General features: G+C 48.2%; 1 long non-coding RNA gene across 1 annotated transcript; it reads right to left on the bottom strand.

The window, feature by feature from the left end:
* Positions 1-509: 509 nt before the first annotated feature.
* Positions 510-8,699, bottom strand: LOC136153001 (uncharacterized). Its single transcript, XR_010660315.1, has 3 exons — positions 6,403-8,699; positions 2,678-5,402; positions 510-1,693 (listed from the first exon to the last, which is right to left on the bottom strand). It is a non-coding gene; the product is annotated as an uncharacterized lncRNA (long non-coding RNA).
* Positions 8,700-8,703: the final 4 nt, after the last annotated feature.

An 8,703-nucleotide genomic window follows, 5' to 3' on the forward strand; every position in this document is an offset into this window, starting at 1 on the left:
GGAGTGTTGCATGGACTGTTACAGGGAACTAATAGTCCCTGCTCCTTTAAATTTTCAATGATGGGTTTTAACCCTTCCTTAACTTCAGGTTTCAGTGGATACTGCTTCTTATGTGGGAATAAGTGTGGGTCTTTGGAGCTTGACAACTACAGGAATAGCATTTTGTGCTCGACCCACAGATTTTCCATCAGCCCATACTCTAGGATTCACATTTTCTTCAACTAAAGGGAGAGAAAGGGAGGGCTCCATATTCATGAAAACAGAGGCATGGACCTTGCTCAGTATATCTCTCCCCAAAAGGGGTGAGGGTGATTCTGGCACGATAAGAAACTCGTGTGAAAATAGCACAGAATCCCAGTTGCACGATAGAGAATAACTGAAGTAATACCTTTTGGCTCGTCCAGACAGTCCCATTACGGAAGCGGATCGGGAAGAAAGTGGGCCAGGGGCTTCAGTAAGCACGGAGTAAGTTGCCCCAGTATCTAAAAGGATATTGACGGATTGGCCTCCCACCGTTATCAATACCCGGGGTTCCTCAGGTGTAATTAGGACGGGAGCTTGTGTGGGGACCCCCGGGCACCTTCAGTCCTGATTGTCTTGAGAGTCAGACCCCTGAGACCTACACCTCTGGGGGCAGTCTCTCCTCCAGTGTGGTCCCTTGCAGACCGGACATGGAGCCGGGGGCGGCTCAGACGCCTGAGGGCAATCCCGCTTGAGATGCCCCTCCTTTCCACAGCCATAGCAAGCCCATCCCTTTTCACCTGGGTCCCTCTGGGCATTTTTCTCAGGCTGTTTAAGAACGGTTTTCATAGCCATTGCGAGGGCTTCCGCCTTTTCCTTCGTCTTTCTCTGCCTTTCTTTCTTTTCCTCATATTCCCTACCATAATAGACTGTCTGAGCCAGTTGTAACAGATTATCTACAGACTGATTTGGTCCATACGCCCGTTTTGATAACTTACGGCGAATATCTGGAGCCGACTGAGTGAGAAATCTATCCTTTAAGATCACTTTCCCCTCTTCACTTTCGGGATCAATCTCAGTGAATCTGCGAAGGGCTTCTCTCAGTCTGTCTAGGAATTTACCAGGAGCTTCCTTCTCTTCTTGTTCTATGTCTGCCAGTTTGCCATAGTTTAAAGGCTTAGAACGCGCCTGCCTGAGTCCTTCAAGAATACATCTGACAAAATGACTCTGATCCCATCTTCCTTTAGCAGTGTTAGAGTCCCAGTCTGGTTCTGTAGCTGGGACCGCCTGACTCCCAGTGGGGAGGGCAGTCATCTCGTCCTCCCTCTTTCCCACTGATTCATTACCAAGCCATTCATCTCCATAAGCAACCGCTTTACCCAAAACTCGAGGCTTTGAGTCGGCAGTCAACGTTTGTCCCAAGATATACATCACATCCTTCCAAGTAAGGTCATAATGCAGAGTAACACCTTTAAAAGCTCTAATACACTCTAATATACACTACTTCTACCCAATTCCCTTGCTTTTTACAGAACTGTTTTAATTGTAAAACAGTATTATACTTAAGAGACCCTCCAACTGGCCACCGTTCGCCATCCTCCAGTGGGTACCGCGGCCATGCAGTATCACATAGGAAGACCAGGTGTGTCTTCTTTAAGCCCTGGGGATCACATCTATCCCAGTTTTGCAGGATACAGTTCAAAGGAGTGAGGCTGGAATTGTTAGCTCCCATCTGTAAGAGAGAAAAAAAGCGACCAGCGCCATTTTTCTACCGGAGGCGTCCCTCCCTGCTCTAGATGGGGGTGTAGACAGACATTACACCAAAAGCTTTTCCTTCCTGGTCGGACTTAGTCTGTCCCTTACCGACGCAGGCGTCACACTCGTCCCTCCCGGTTCTACCACCGAGACGGGGTGGGGATGCACCCAGGGTAGACCTGATGGCATCCCTGACTGACGTCCAGCTCTTCACCTCACTTGCCTCTGATGCCACCCAGGGTGCAATCAGAGTAACCTTCCGGAATGCCTCCCAAGCCAAGACCTCTGGGGGACACATTCGTCACCTGAGTGCCTGTGCACGACCCGGAGTATATTCCTGACCACAATAAGACTGATACAAACATGAAACTGAGATGTTCCTTCCAAGAGTCACCACACCGGTATAAGAGCCTCCTCTGCTCCAGTAAGAGCCAGTGTTACCAAAAGAAAAAAACCATTGCAGTTCCAATCCAAGTAACCTTTAACATCAGAGATGCTCTGGGAGTTAGAGCTCCATCTAGCTTCCAAACTTTCCATGCCTAGCGAGGCTAGGCGCTTCCTAACTACCAATCCAAGTTTGAGACCTAGACCACAGTAGAGTAGCAACATAGGTTACAAGTCTCTTGAAAGCCTAAGATCCGAGAGATAAGGTTAGTACTTTTAATTCCCAAGGAGTTATGAAATGGTCAGAGACCGAAAAGTTTGACCGAGAAAAAAGAGTTCGGTCCACATGCTTTGCCCGTTTCTGGTCGGCTCCCAAAGGGGACACTGGTTGCCTCTTGGCATTGGCAGGTCGGTATAAACCCCCGACAAGTTTCTGCCATAAGCCTTATGAGGTCGCCGAGGAAGCGCAGAGCAGGGCCTTTCATTCATTCACACAAGCACACCTTAGAGTTAGTAAAGAACAGCGGAAAACGTGTTCGCTAGGAGAACAAAGAAGTAGAGCTCCAAGCATCCTTACCTTGTCCTGAAGGATCCCGGACGAGCCCTCAAGATGAAAGGTTGTTGCTGAACGATAAGACGCGGGATTCTTGGCCTCCGGAGGAGACGAATTCAATCCGGGGCCAGAGACGAGGCTGGATCGCTCAGAGCTTTTGTGTAATAAAGTTTTATTAAAGTATAAAGGAGATAGAGAAAGCTTCTGACATAGGCATCAGAAGGGGGCAAAAGAGTACCCCCCTCCTAGTCTTTAGCTGTATGGTATATAGTCACTCACAGTCTGTTAATGAAAAGAAAGGAATGTCATAAAATCTAGAATGGCACCAGATAATTCATCCCAGGCCATAAAACTATTGACTTGCACCTTGTACCAACAAATAGTTTCGTTTACATAGATTAGGGGAACAATACCTGAACAAGTAAGTTAGGCCCTTTGGCGGAACCAACTTGAAGATGGAGTCTGGGGTTCATTAACATAGCTTAAGACAACATTTCCATACGAAAAAGAAATGTATTGGTTAACTCAAGGTTTGGGAGTAGTTAGCTTTAGGTGAGACCAGGTGTCATGGCCACACAGAATGTTAGGAGAAACCTCCTTTTAATTTTGTATAGAGAAGGAAAAACAGATCGCTGGTTTGTTCTTTTTGTTATAGCCACGCTTTCCGGGAAACAGACTCACTCAGAAGGACAATGCAGATAGTGGAGTGCAGTTTATTACACCGGCGGGCCCAAGGCAGAGTCACCTCTTAGCCAAGGACCCCGTCCAGCATTTGTGAAAATCTTTTATACCCCATGTGTACGTGTCCAAACCCACCACCTCAATTCCCTTGAGACTTACATAAACAAAGGCAGGGTAAATACAACTACAATAACCCCATCATTCCCGTGTTATGTGTTCAAACAGTCAATAATCAATCAGCCTGCAGTTACATTCCAAACAGTTAATAACCGATAAGCCTGTGCTTACATTCTGATAGATAGTGTCAGGGGTGATTAGTGTCTCTTTTCTCTTAGGCGATGAGTAACCTGGATATGATCTTCAAGGTTCCCCTGTCCGGAGGGGGTCTTATCCTTCCATTGTCGTTCCCACAGGCACTAAGCAGAGAGTTCAGAGTCCACTGGAGAGGCAGCCGAGCACGATCAGCACGGACAGGCCTGAGATGGAGTCCAGGCCCTATGAATTCCTTCTTCATTCCCCCCTCTTGATGCTCTTAGTTTCCATAACGAGCATCATTTATTGAGATATATTGTACCTTAGCCCTCCTGCCACCCATATGAGAGAATGCTATCAACCTCTGGGTTACAAAATTCACAAGACATTATAGGAAGCAGGGCCCACAGAGCAGTATGATTAAGATTACTATAACAACAGTTACAATGGTTTTCTACCAGTCTCCCTTTACCCAGGAGAGAACTGAAGTCCAAAAGGGAATATTTTCATTAGACATGGCTTTCACTTGATTTTTCATATCCTTCAAGGCAGTAGATACATTTTCAGACAGGTCAGGGATATACACACAACATTTAACTTTAATTACGGTGCAAGTCCCTCCTTGGGCTGCTGTGAGTATGTCTAATGCCATCCTATTTTGAATTACTGCCTTCCTCATCTGAATTTGTTTCTCATTCAAAGCTTGAATGGCTTTTGTACTGTCTAAGAGGGCCTGTTTAGTGAAATTAGTTAAGGCCTCTACTTTAACCATGATATCCGTTGTCCCTACAGAGGGTACAAACAAGGCAGCAAGATAGTCATACCATTGGAACACAGATCGTGTCCATTTTGCATGCAGATAAGGCGGGTTTACTGGAGGCTGGTGCAGGCTAGGCTTAATTCTGCCATGGGCGAAAGCAAATCTTAATGTGCAACGCCACACCCAGCCAACTGGTAACCATGGCCATAAGTTAAGCCCACAGAGCCACTGGGTCCCATTGGGGGCTACCCAGCACATTCCAGGATTATATTTCCAGTCGGAAACAGGTCACTGAACAGATTGATTGGGGTGATAGGTAACTTCCAAGATTTGTTTACATTGTTCAGGGGGTAAATAACCCATATATTTTAATTCTTTTGGGTCTAGGGGGTGGTCTCCAAATCTAACTTTCTTTTTTTTTTTTGTTCCCAGCAAATAGTAGCAGGGGTAATCAACTGTCCTTTCTCAGGAGTCATCCAGAAATGTTCATCCCAGACCTAGTAGTATTGCTCAAGGTACCGGGAGGCCTGTCCCCCTTTTGTAAAGAACACTTCTCCTTTTTATTTTTCACATATGAGGTATAAGCCTTTGTTACTTCTGTAAGGCTGGTGCTCATGTTAAATGTAACCCTATGTCCCTGGCCCATTGATGGCTTCTTTTTACACCAGGAGAGCAAAGACAGGTTATGGCTGGAGAGAGGAACAGAGTGGCGATACCCACCAGGGGAGTCTGTCCATTACTGACAGGGGCATAGCCCCACACACCCAACAGTTGGCAGAGTTGTGGCCCACGAGATGAAGACGTTGTCCTGTGCAGGAGCAGTGGTCAGGTTCAGAATTGCGTTGATGAGGCCGAGCAGCAGGAGTCGTTTACCCAGCTCCATCCTGTAGAGGGCTCGTCCGGGACCTCGTTTTCTTCTTTCTCCTCAGAATGATCTTGGTTTCCCGTGGGTCGGTGGGGTCCTTCTGGGTGGTACACTTGGCGTCCTCCGGGTCAGCGTGGTATGCCTTCTTTGCTCTGGTGTGATGGATCAAGGGACAATACCTGCAACTTTAACTGCAGTAGGGGTAGTTAGAATAACATAAGGGCCCTTTTACCAAAGGGCTAGCAAATCATGTTCCCAATCTTTGACCCATGCTTGGTCACCAAGTGTAAACTCATGAATCTGTTCCCCAAGGGGGAACGGCACCCTTTCTTGTACAAACTTAGTTACCCAATTTATTACCTTACCCAGTTCCATCTGCTGTGAAATCTTATCCCCCCTTACCTGAGGCAAATTTGTTGACACCTGTTTTATTATGGGAGGAGGCCTCCCATACACAATTTCGTATGGAGAATAGCCTTGGGACTGTGGGGTCATCCTGAGTCTGAGCAGAGCCGTCAGAAGCAAGTCCACTCAGGAGCAGTCAGTCTCTTTAAGTGTCTGGTTGGTTCATTCCACTATCTCAGAACTCTGGGCCTATATGCAGTGTGCAGTTTCCATTTGATGTTTAAAGTTTTGCTTACTTGTACTAAATCAGCTGCAAAAGCCGGGCCATTGCCTGATCCAATGCTGGTAGGAAATCCAAATCTGGGAACCATTTTCCTAAGCAGCCACCAGGCTACTTCTGATGCTCTTTCAGTCCAGGTAGGAAAAGTTTTTACCTATCTCAAGAATGCACATACCATGACCAGCAGATAATGGTAGTGTCGGTGAGGTTTCATTTTAGTGAAGTCCACTCCCAGGTGTTCAAGGGGCAGCATGCCTTTCAGGTGAATACCCAGAGGATTTTGTCTGAATACCCGAGAGGCAGCATTAACCTGTGAGCAGACAGCATGGCCTAGGTGGGTCGCTTGGTGTGTTTGGCTTACCAGAGTGTGTGCCAGCTCCTCTGGTACCAATAATTTGTCACCTGACAATTCCCACCATCTCTTTTCAGTCTTGATGGCCCCTTCTGCTCTGGCTAACCCAACAGCTGTTGTCTTTGTTTTATCATGCGAGTGCCATCAGTATATAAGACCCAATTAGGGTCTCGAACCTTGAGCCCTTTTTTAAAACAAACCCCAGATACCTTACCTCCTCTTTGTAGATTGTGCCTTCTCTTTCAACACCCGGTAATCTGCTTTCATCAACAGCTGGAGCAGTGCATTTGTCCCTTTCTAGCATTTTTCCTTGGTCTCAGGCAGCCAGCAGCAGGTCATCTCCATATTGTAGGAGCTGACATCCATACTCTTCCGGATGGAATGAGTTCAGATCAGAAGCCAAGGCTTCCCCAAAGATGGCTGTGGAGTTAGCCTTTGTTATCTGGTGCTCCCGACTGGATCTTCCCATTCAAAGGCAATTATGGGCTGTGATGCTGGGGCGAGGTGTACGCAGAAGAAGGCATCCTTGAGATCTAGGCAAGTGTAAACTTTAGTCCTCGGCGGAAGGAGGCTAAGCAAGGTATAGGGGTTTGGAACAGTGGGCTGTAAAGTCACAGTAGCCTGGTTGACTAGCCTGAGATCTTGTACAGGCCTATAGTCCTGTCCTCCTTCCCTTTTGACTGGCAGGATTGGCGTATTCCAAGCCGACTGGCACTCTACTAGAAGGCCTGCTTGTTTCAATCTATTGATGTAGGGCAATATGCCAGCTCAGGCTCCATCCATAGCGGGTACCGGTGCCCTCTAACTGGGATGGTACCTGGATTGAGTCCCATTATCACTGGGGCGTGATGTTCAGCCAGCCTGGGGGGAGGGGGGGTTGTCTTCCACCCAGACCTCAGGGAACAATTGAGTTAGCTCTCTCATGCTCTTCCGGCCCACCCGGCTCTGCCTTCAGGGGCTCATGCAACCTCCACTCATCTTGGGTTGGCACTGAGAGAGAGGGCAAATAAGTCATAGAGTCCGTCCAGAAGGTGGGCCTCTTCTCAGGGGAGAAAGTCACCTGTGCTCCTAGTTTGGAGAGCTCTCCTCCCAACAGGGGTACTGGGCACTCAGGAATGTCACTTGGTGTCCCCCCTCCATCTGACATTTTCTGGGCTGGCAAAACGATTTAATCATCTCTTCTCCCGACACCCCAGTTACAGCGGTAGTCTTTTTGGACAGTGGTGCCACAGGTTTTGTTACTACCGACAGTTCTGTTCCTGTATCCACCATGAAGTCAATGTTTTGGTCCCCCACTTTTACGGTTACCATGGGCTCTCAGGGACCTGATATCTCTGAGCCCTGGCAGCCCTAGTTAATTTCCAAGTCAGCAAGCCCCACAACTGCGGGAGCTTCCTCTTCCCTCCTTGCCTTAGGGCATTCATTCTTCCAGTGGCCAAAAGCATGCACCAGGCACACTGGTTTGGCTGTAACGGGGACCGGGGCCTCCCTTGGGACCGTTGAAGGACTGTCCTGTCCCTGGGGCAGATGAGGTTTTCTGGAGGGCCCAAGATAGACTTTCCCAGAGCAGCAGCTAGCACTGTAAGTCTCTTGTCTGTTCTCTTTTATTCCCTCCGGCTCTCTGGCAGAGCGCAGTCTCTGCTTAATTCCAACGTCTCCCTCCCCCTCTTGTCAGTACTCACCGGGAGAGGCAGGTATAGCTTGGGCGGTTCGGTTGGAGCCGGATCCTGGCAGTGTTGGCCAGAGGCTTCTGTCACCGGGATCGGAGCCTGCCCAAACGGAGGCTCTACGAACTCCGGGAAAGCTGGCGGAGGAGCAGTGGCTGTTGCAGAAACTTCACCTGGCCCTGGATCGGGCATTAAGGCAGCCTCCGGTCCTGGTGAAGCACTGGGAGGCAGGCGTGTCATTATCCAGCATGGGGGAGGGGTCAGGTCATCCCCGTCCAAATCCTGTAGAATTTCCTTTTTTATCATCAGTCAATTTTTGTGCCATTAATATTTTTCCCTTTCCCTTCTGGATACAGAACCTTGTCCAAGTAGGAGGGTCTTTAGCTAACCCTAGCCATGAGTCAATAGATGGATATTGATCCAGGTGTCCTGGCTCGCCTGTGACTACTGTGTAGACTGCTTCCATTATTTTTAAGTTCACGGTGTTCTCTGGTGGCCATCCTGCTCCCATTGGGGTCCATTCGACCTCACAGAGTATGTGGAGGCAGTTAGGCTTCATCTTCACCCCATAGTCTCCTCCTAATCCCTTCTTTAAATTTTTAATCATGCACTCCAATACAGTTGCCTTAGATTCACTTTCCCCCATCTCGCTTACCTTCTCGGACCTTCTTCTACTTTTCCTTTTCGTTCTGTCTACGAAGTTCTCAGTACCCTATGTACTTCTCATATTTCCACTCAGTGACACTTAAATTGCCATTCTGCCTCCTTTCTAATTGGGGAGAGAAGAGCCTTACCTGCCAGACCCCAGAGGGAGAAGGGGGTTTGGCGTGTCTTCACCTGCCGGTCAG

The sequence above is a fragment of the Muntiacus reevesi genome, chromosome 22 (assembly GCF_963930625.1).
Source record: "Muntiacus reevesi chromosome 22, mMunRee1.1, whole genome shotgun sequence".
Classification (NCBI taxonomy): Eukaryota; Metazoa; Chordata; class Mammalia; order Artiodactyla; family Cervidae; genus Muntiacus; species Muntiacus reevesi.